Below are 9,541 nucleotides of genomic sequence, written 5' to 3' on the forward strand. Positions count from 1 at the left end.
GGAACATGAAGGACAAATGACCAAAATTGAACTAAGAGCAGTGAGCACTGGGTATTTTTTAATTAAGTGCTTCACTTTTCTGAAGGTTTATATATTTTCTTATTGTCATACAATGTATTATTTAATGTTGTTCCCTGTTTAATATTGAGTTTGATCACACTTGTATTATGTGGGAACATTGCGTGACTGAGCCTCACCTCCAACTGTGTTTTTGAGGTGATTTTCTTCGGCTCAAAGGAATCAAACTACCCTGAAAACAAATCCATCACATGAGAAAGGAAATGTCTATTTTGATGTATGTAAGGCTTTAATATGTACTGCAGAGAATGACCAGAAATATGAAGAAAGATGATACATAGTTCAGAGCTGGACTTAGACGCTGACATGGGATACAGCGACATATATGTTTCAGAGCAGCTCATGAGAAAGAAGTTCAGTCCTGCAAAATTTTGAATCTAATCTCCAACCCCACTGTGTTTCGCTCTTGTTATATTTCCTTATCAAATACTTACCTCATTGTTAAACAAAGTTTCTAAATGCCTTTCTATTTATTTCCCTACAAGACGACTTGGTTTCAATGACCAAAGGCAAAATGTTTTTATATACAGTATGACATAATAGGTATTTTAAATTTTAAGGGAAAAGGACGGGCTATGGATTGCCTCTCATTTGTTAACATATATTTATAAACTGTAAACATTTCTGTTCTGTGCATTTTATATGGGACTAGTTATTCTTACAAAAGTGTTGTTGGTTTTAACTAAGTGAAACCGAAGAGACAAAGTTTTTATTTCACTTTGAAGTTTTCTTTCACTTTTTCTGTCTTCACATCCCTTTTTTCTCTCCAAAACATAATTTACGTGACTCTTTAACCCTCCAAGTAAAGAAATAGACAAACATCTGTTTATTCCTGTAAATATAATTGTTACATTACAAGTGGGATCATTTTGGTTCTCATCACCTGAGGTTCATCCAAAGGTTCAACTTATCGTAATGTATTTATATACTTTATATAACTTTTAAAGTGAACCTTAAAATACATTCCTTTTGTAAAATATACGGGTGACAAGGCAAACCACTCAACCATTGAAGTATAATTATTTTTTTCACTGACTTTTTATAGGCCGTCATATGAAACTGTATATCTCCAAGACTGTTGACAGGATTTCTAATATTTAACTAACAGTAAACCAATTAAATACACATTTTAGAATACATGTCTTCAGTTTGTTTTTTTCAACCAGAGCAAGTTTCAATACATTCTCTTTGCCTGTTGTTCCAAATCTGGGGAAAAATAAGAGAAAAGATATATTGCTACTGTGTGAGAAGGCATCACCGCTCTATTCAGCGGTTTACAATACAACAGTCGTATAAGTTATATGGCATGCATTTATTACTGTGCCCATCTTAGATCTACATGACGTATGCAGATGATTTTCTCTAGTTGATTTACAGTTGAAAATTAAACTCTATCCCCGTGTTTCTGCACTTCCCAGAGTTCACCAGAAGATGGTGCTATTTGATACCAAGAGAAGTTAGTTTTCTGCTGGAGCTGATCGAAGTTCAGTTTTACTGATCAGAACACTATCAATCTAATACAGCCATTTATTTCATTAGTCAATGTGACAATTATTTTCTTTTTCCATTTTTGTGATATACAACCCACTTTGTCTAAAAAATGTTAGAAAATGATGACAAATGACCTATTAATTACCCTGTCCAAAACCCAAAAATATTTTAGTAGTTTTTATTTATATGAGAAAATCAAAGTTGTGCTTGATAAATGACTGAAACAACAGAGCTGCCTTTTTTTTTTTTTTTTTTTTTATCCTTTATTTAACCACAAAGGTCCCATTGAGAGACACCACGTACAATTTAGTACAAACGTCACACAAAAGATACCAAAACACAACAATAGACGAACATAAAGGAATCAGAGGATGAAAGAATCATGGCAAATAATGGCATCTGTTAAAAGCAATACATTGTTGCAAAAACTGACTTTAAAGTAATTTTAAACATTTGAAGGTAAGGGTGAAGATTCCGAGTCAAGTATTCCTTGCAGCTCATTCCAAACTTTGGGAGCGTGAAAGGAAAAGGCAGATTTAACCAGCTCTGTTCAGGTAGGGACCATGTTCTATATCTAGAGTCATAGCTATTGGAGTAATATGTCCTTAAACTGAATATGCACTGCAGTAATTTTCACCATAAAGATTTTACAATAAAATTAGGTTTTTCTCCTTAAACACAATGAAGTCCACTGATGTGTATGGAAGCTTGCTGCGGTTACAAACAATGTTCTGTCAGTTGCCTTTTCAATAATCAACTATTCATTTCAGCTTTGCAATGTAAAGCCATAGCGCCACAACAAACATGGAAGCTATTTGACTATTCTGCTTGTGCTGCAGGGTGGCAAAGTGATAAGAACAATTTAACATAAAGCTAGAACAGACTGCATCCACCCTGCTCAGGTGTCTCTAAGCTAAACACAGAATCCCTGCAGGGCCGCTGCTCTGCGTAAAGCACCTTTGACCTCCCCGAGGTGCCGGTCAAGGTGTTTTTTTTACTTTGAAGCTTAACTGAAACAACCCTTCAGTCCTTTAAAGACCATATGTGTGGATGTGTAGTTCTGTGTAGTTTGATTGGTTAAATCTGTATATGTAATGTATGTGCGTGCTGGAGATTGTTGTGTTACTTAAAGCCATGAGCCGCTTTTAATCTCTCATCGTGCAGGTCCACTCATGCTTCGGCTGCAGCGGGAGATAAGTTGGTTTCTGTGTCTACTGCAGCTTTTAATCAGTTTCCTTTTAATCCATAAATGTTAATTAAGGAAGCAAGAGCTACATTTAAGGGGGAAAAACAAACACAATTGTTGTTTGTGTCGCAACTTTAAGTGTTAAAACCGTAACTCCAGTCAACAGAGCACAGTGTTCTGCAGTACAATGCCACAAACAAAAAAAACTTCATTAGCACTGTAACAGCTAACTATGTTTTAGTTAGACACAATGACAAACTGTCAGTGAAAAATGTAGTTTTAAGGCTTTTATTATTTCGGCTTTTTGCTTGATTAAGTTAGTACAAACTAATACTATTTATAACTAATTTAGAATGCACAGAAAGTGAAAGGAACTGGGGGCCTGCAGCTAATTTTCTGTCCCGGGCCGGGCCCCCCCGGAGAGGGTTAGTCTGGCCCAGTCTTGATTTCATTTTAGTAAACAGAAAGGCTGAAATAAATTAAAGTAGAAAAGGAAAGACAGATCGTGTAGATATATAGATATAGACTTTATTCACTGATCTGCTAATAATACACATATTTTACTAGTTTGAGTTTATGTAATACGGTAAGTGTTATAATGACAAAAATGGTCATTATTCTGTCAAATCCAGTCCTTATTTAACTCAAATGTTCGGTTTTGGGTCTGTTTTGCCTGTGTCCATATTTAACAGTACTTTTCAAGCAGCTCTACCCTTACAAAAACCCAATAACTTAGTTTGGATTTCTGATATTTGGAGTTCATAAGTTTGTTAAGGGAGGGGTTACCACTTCAATACACATACACCATTGGGGGCTGTGAGACCCCCAAACAGTGAGGATGTAAAGCCAAGGCCAACCAAACACAGGGATTTAAAAATAAATCAATGGTGGAAAATAGATCATTTACCTATGTACAAGTTTTGGGGAGTAGTGAACTACATGTAATTAAACTAGTAGTATAACTACATTTTGTGGTAGCTTGCCAGTAGTTTAACCACCCTCATATTTGCATAGGGATTCAAGTAGTTACATATTCTGCCATTTCTTGTGTATTTAACTACTGAATTCACAGACAATGTTAGGCCTTAAAGATATAGTACGTAGTTTCTGTCTCCCTCATAAGGAAAACTAAGTTGCAGTTGTAAGTAGCCAAGGAGGACACAGAGGATGAAACAAACTTGATGGACTCTTCAGAAGAGTTATTGTTGCTCAATTTTCTGCGCGCAAAAGTTGCCAGTATCACGATTTTCTGAGCATAGCCATACTGAGAAATACAGAGAGAGTTTTGTGGCGCTGATAGTCTTAATTAGCTTTGTATCAACTCACGTAGTAATGGCTTGAATGTAACAGACATTCATTTATATAAAAAGGTTACGCACCAAAGCTTTAAAATAAACATTCTTTTTTTTTTTTTCTTTTTTTTTCATGGCCTTTCTCTTTTTTTATTGAACCCCGTCTGACTATCCTGACTGCTGTGGAGTCAGAAAGCCACTTAGGACAGGTTGAGGTCTGAAGTGAAATGTCAGGTCACTGAAAATAGGTGTCAATTAGACTTAGTATTGCTTGTTGCTATCTAATGACAAAATGTTTAGAGAAGTGGCTGCATGCTATTTTAAAAGTTACCTTGTTTACTGGGTAGGCCTAATCCTTCTTAGTGTAATACCCCCCACATGTACTCTAGTTTCTGGAAAGCAGGGACTGACAGGTTCAGCCCTGCTGACCCTGCTGAACTGGCCGTGCATTCCTTGCACTTTCCCATGAATAATGGGTTATTTTTTGTTTGGTTAATGTACGACTTGAGAACAAGTGGGCATTTGTTTGCAATAAACTGACTGGCATTTTTGCTGGCATGTGACTTTTGTTTTACATTTTTGTATAATTTTGTATCACATGTAGGCTACATGTATGGTCATTTTTATCATGTCTTTTTACAAAATGGATTAACTACCTGTTTTTTTAAATAGATTTAGTTAACCAAATAGATTTATCCCCAGCTTTGTTAGAGTTCAACTTCTCCCAGTGTTAAGTAATTAGTGTGTAAAGCTATGCTTTCAAATTAGCAACCCCAACACTGAAAATGTAATTTTCCTCTTTAAATGAAGTATAAAAATAAAGTAGCATTCAAAGGATATGCTCAAGTAAAGTGCAATTACCTAAAACATGTAGTTGAGTTAGCAGGCTACGTAGTGACGTTCTGTAACAGAATATTGTTTACGCTTTTCACCTCTAAAAATTCATTAAATAATGTCATCACCGCGACTCCGCCCCTTTATGCAAAGTAGCCGTGACGTTGACGGAAGTCAGTGCTACGTCTCTGCTTCCGACAGATAGTCCTTTAAAGGCGTATTTAAAGCCCTGGCTTCAGTTGCAGGAGTAGCGGACAACCTATGCAACAAAATTTGCCGCAGAGCCGAGCGACTGTCCGACTCTGAGCGGACAAAAACACGGAGCCAGCGGCTGACACAACCTGGCGAGGTAAGCTCGGTGTCTAGTTGAAACACCGGCGACGAGAGGGGACGGACAATAAACATTTTGGAGCCGAGGCTGTTCGGATTCGGCCAGCGGAATACTCAGCATCTCAGGTTGCTGCTGCAGAGAGAGAGAGAGGAGGGGGAGGAGGAGGAGGAGGAGGGGGGTGGGGGGAGGAGAGCGAGGCATTTACAGTAGTTTGTGTGTAGGCCTGTGTCAAAAACAAAAAGAGACGAGAGGCTAAGGGTGCAGAGAGCCCGCCACAGGTCAGGTTACATAATTTTGTTGCTCTAATTATAAAGTGTTCATAATTAGGTTTTGGGAATGGTGTTGAAATGTAAAGAAGGTTTAAAAACAGAAGAGGCTCAGGGTTGCAGTTTGGGCATTAGAAGAGCTTCGTTTCCTTTACTGCAGCTTTTTTAAGGAGCACTTTACAGTTGACTTTACCGTCTGACATACCTGACATGTTTTAGGATTCTTTGCTTGCCGATTAACAATAAAACAAATATGAGGAGTGTCCTGCTTTTCAACTATTCATCTGTTTTTTTCCATTACCAGTGGCTGTTGGTGCGTTTAAATGGCAACCGTTGTAGGTGTTAGTGCCACCAACCTGCATATTACACTTTATTATAAAAAATGATGAAAGACATTTAGGGCATGGATTAGTCGATCAATCAAAAGAAAATTAGTCGGGGACAATTTTATAAACCGATTGAAGTAGTTTCTTAAACGTATTCAAAGATTCTGGTCTCTATTGTAAATATTTGCTTATTTTCCTAGTGTTTTATGATCGTGAATTGAATATCTTTGGGGTTTAGGCTGCTGGTCAAACAAAACAAGCATTATCAAGATGTCACCTTGCACAGTGCTTGGGAAGCAAGCGATTCATTGAGTCATCCAGGATATAACTCAGCAGGTTGTGATATGAATTTCAGTGCAAATCAACTACAGAGCTCCTCCACATATATAAGTTGTGTTTTATTTACCTTGTAGAAACCTTTAAATCTACATCCAGTTTATGCTATGTATGTACTGTTTCTATAAGTTATGTTTGAAGGATTCTACACAGATGTTTGTGTCTTAGCATACAATGTTGTTTAAATACATCTGTGTTGGACAGCTGCAGCTCCATCAAATTACTGGTGCAGAAGCAGGTTGATAGGAGAGAGACTTTTTGAAAGTGTTTTGCTTGTTTGTGTGTGTTCTGGTTTATTGGCAGCTCCTGATTTATGTCGATGCGTGTGTGCATGAGAGAGTAAGAGTGGATGTTGCCGTGGTGTTGGGTGCTGTATTGATCTAATATACAGTATAATCTGACTTACTGTGTGCCTGTGTGCACTGTATTTATATGCGTAACTCTTTGTTTTTGTGTGTGTTCAGGTACGACTGCAGGGCTTAAAATTGCAGTCTGGACCAAAACTTCAACATCTCAATTAATGAAGCTTTTAAGGCCTTTTGGTAAGTCTCACATGCACAAACACTTGCACATGCACAAACACAGGAGATAACACCCTTTTCTTTAATTTACTCTTAACACTGCATATACAAGTCATCCTTGTGTTCGTTATTTTGCTGTTTTTGAGTAAATCTGCACAAAAACAAAGGTCCCAAAGAGAGATGTAAATGGCCAACACATGTTATTCCTCTATTTTCTTTCAAGTCGAATGTGTTTTCTTTTCTGCAACCACATTCAGCACGATGAGAACTAGATGGAATAGGTATGCAGCATGTGTTGATCCATACGGTTCACACCTCTTTCTTAAAAACCTGTGTCTTTGTGTCAGCCTCTTGCTTTGACACGTTTCAATGAGGTTTTTCAGTTTGCATGCATGAGCCTGGCTGGTTCAGCTGAAGTGAAAGCAATTGACTTCCTCTTGAAGAAAAGTTTGCTGACTATCAACTGATGCTGAGTCAGCATCAGGTTGTTACACACCAAAGTGTAGCCAGACACAACTGTCCGTGAGCAGACAGTGACATAAACACAACACACACAGTCATCAAGTCATACGTACGTTTGCACAGATCTTGTGCAAGCAGAGCGCACACCGCCATACACAAACATTCACAGGGTAAGGCTTTTTTTATTTACCCACATACATATTTACATACATATTTTGATAATTTGCATGCAGAGCTGGATCATATTTACATTCACATGTAAATTATGTCTTAGGATGCTTCCTCATATCCCAACTTATAAGGATCATAACTAAATGTTCTTTCATGTAATTGCACACACTCTTCCAAAAGAGATACCTACCAGTCTCATCCTTCCAACAAAACACACGCAAACACACTTCACATTCATGATGAAAGTGAAATACAACTGAAAAATAAACAATTTTGTATGGGACTTTTACTTTAAAAAGGGTTGTTTTAGAGGTTGAATTGTGGCTTAAACACACAAAACGCACTACAGTAGTCAAATAACCTTGGCATTTTTGCAAAACTGCTGTTGAACAATGTTCTATCAGCCTCCACAAGTATGCCCACAGCGACTCCAGATCTGTTTGTTTAATGGTTTCCACACCCCACAACGAAGCATGAAGCTTGCAGGTTCCTAAAAACAAGAAGGTGTCCTGCTCTAAAGAGATTTAAAGACGCTTATTATGCAACCTCCACGTCCCTGGTTCAAATCCTCCCTCACTCACTACTGGCAGAACTGTCTGATGAAGGCCACAGCTTAATCTTTTTGGCAGAAGGTGAAGTGAAATGTAGCTCTTCTTTTGTTTTAAAACCCACCATCTGATTTAGCTAATACTACCTCACAACAATGTCTCACATTTGCGCTCTCTTAACTTCTTTGCCATTCTCTGTCCATTTCTCACACACACACACACACACACACACACACACACACACACACAACACACACACACACACACAAACACACATGTGTTCTTTGTAGCAAGAGAGTCAATAAAAAAGCTTTCCTCCACTCTGTATTAGGGTTCTCCTTTTTCTGACCGTTCCTTAAAAGAAGCATTACACTACACATTACAAAAAGCAAGCAGATGTATCACCGGAGCATTTAAGAAACATTTTACAGTTAATTCTTGACCTTGGGCAGTAGTAACACTATCTCCAACATGGTCCATTAAGTAGTACTGCAGCATCAGCGTTGTCACTTGTGAAGAAACTGTTCTGTTCACCTCCCAGACTTGAAAAACCAGCACCAACGTTTCAAAAAATAATGCACATAGTATTCAGATATTTGGACCAGCAGGTTGATGCAGAGGTCCTAAAATCTTCCCCATTGCACCAAAAGTTATGGTAAAGGTCAGATGAGCTCAGATAACGTAAACAAATGTGGCCGCACCACCACACTTTGGAGCTATTTACCTTCTGCCGCCGGTAGTTCATTTTAATACTGCATCATTGAGATGTTGGGAAACAGTTGCACTTTGATCCATCTTTTCAGTCATTTAAGTTTTCTCTCTCCAAGAGTTTTATGTCATTTTATCCTGCAGTAGAAATGTCAGTCCTAAATCAAATAATGCAATTCTCTCCATCTTTTGGGGTTTTGTCCAATCACTGTTCCCATCTTCACTGACTCATCCTGTCCCAGGACAAACCGATGTTCGCCTGTCCAATTAAATTACCAGAGAGCTGACTGGATGCCAGAGACGACTGGCAGCGACTCAGATTTGTGGAGAGCTTTTGGTTGACTTTAGGTTTTCACCACACCCGCAACCTTATCTAATTTCTTTTATTTGCTGTGTCGCTGTGTTGTTAACTGTTGGTGTATGGTATGCATTACATATCCGACGTGGCATGTTGATGAGTTTTAGCGTTTTGTTAATGTTTTGATGCTGTCGTCTCAAAGCCGGTTTATGAATCATTTTTTCACCGAATGTTTTGGAATGCTTTGGGGGAGAGGGGGGAGCCAAAACTAATCTTTCAAAACTGGTCTGCAGCCAGAAGCACTTCCTAGTCTCTTGTGATTGGATCACACTTCATATCTTAGACCTTTTTGTAATTCTGTGTGCCGTTTTTATTAGCCCTGTGTATGCTTTTATTAAGATCGATTTTTTTTTGAGCCGTGTAGAAAATGTTTCAGAAATGTTATTTTCTGGAGGGTAAGCAGATTTGATTAGACCATCTATTATTGAAAAAATGACTATTTAAAAACTGACGATTTCAACTAATTATTTTCTTACTCAATTACTTTACAAACAAACAGTCAGGTATCACAGAAGTAACTATACCCTGTAACACTATATACAAACTGCTACTTTAGTGTGTGTGTGTGTGTGTGTGTGTGTGTGTGTGTGTTTTACAGTGGAATATTCCATTGTGGGCCGGGCTAAATCTTAG

The 9,541-nt window shown here is 38.0% G+C and overlaps 1 protein-coding gene across 1 annotated transcript in view; it reads left to right on the top strand.

Moving 5' to 3' along the window:
- The first annotated feature begins 5,084 nt into the window (after positions 1 to 5,084).
- The window catches only part of LOC117957312 (solute carrier family 45 member 4), a 42,203-nt gene continuing 37,746 nt past the window's right edge, over positions 5,085 to 9,541 (top strand). The window contains exons 1-2 of the mRNA XM_034892966.1: positions 5,085 to 5,230; positions 6,605 to 6,682. The gene's annotated coding sequence lies outside the window, so the exon portion shown is untranslated. The remainder of the gene's footprint in view (positions 5,231 to 6,604; positions 6,683 to 9,541) is intronic.

Source organism: Etheostoma cragini, chromosome 14, assembly GCF_013103735.1.
Source record: "Etheostoma cragini isolate CJK2018 chromosome 14, CSU_Ecrag_1.0, whole genome shotgun sequence".
Taxonomy (NCBI): Eukaryota; Metazoa; Chordata; class Actinopteri; order Perciformes; family Percidae; genus Etheostoma; species Etheostoma cragini.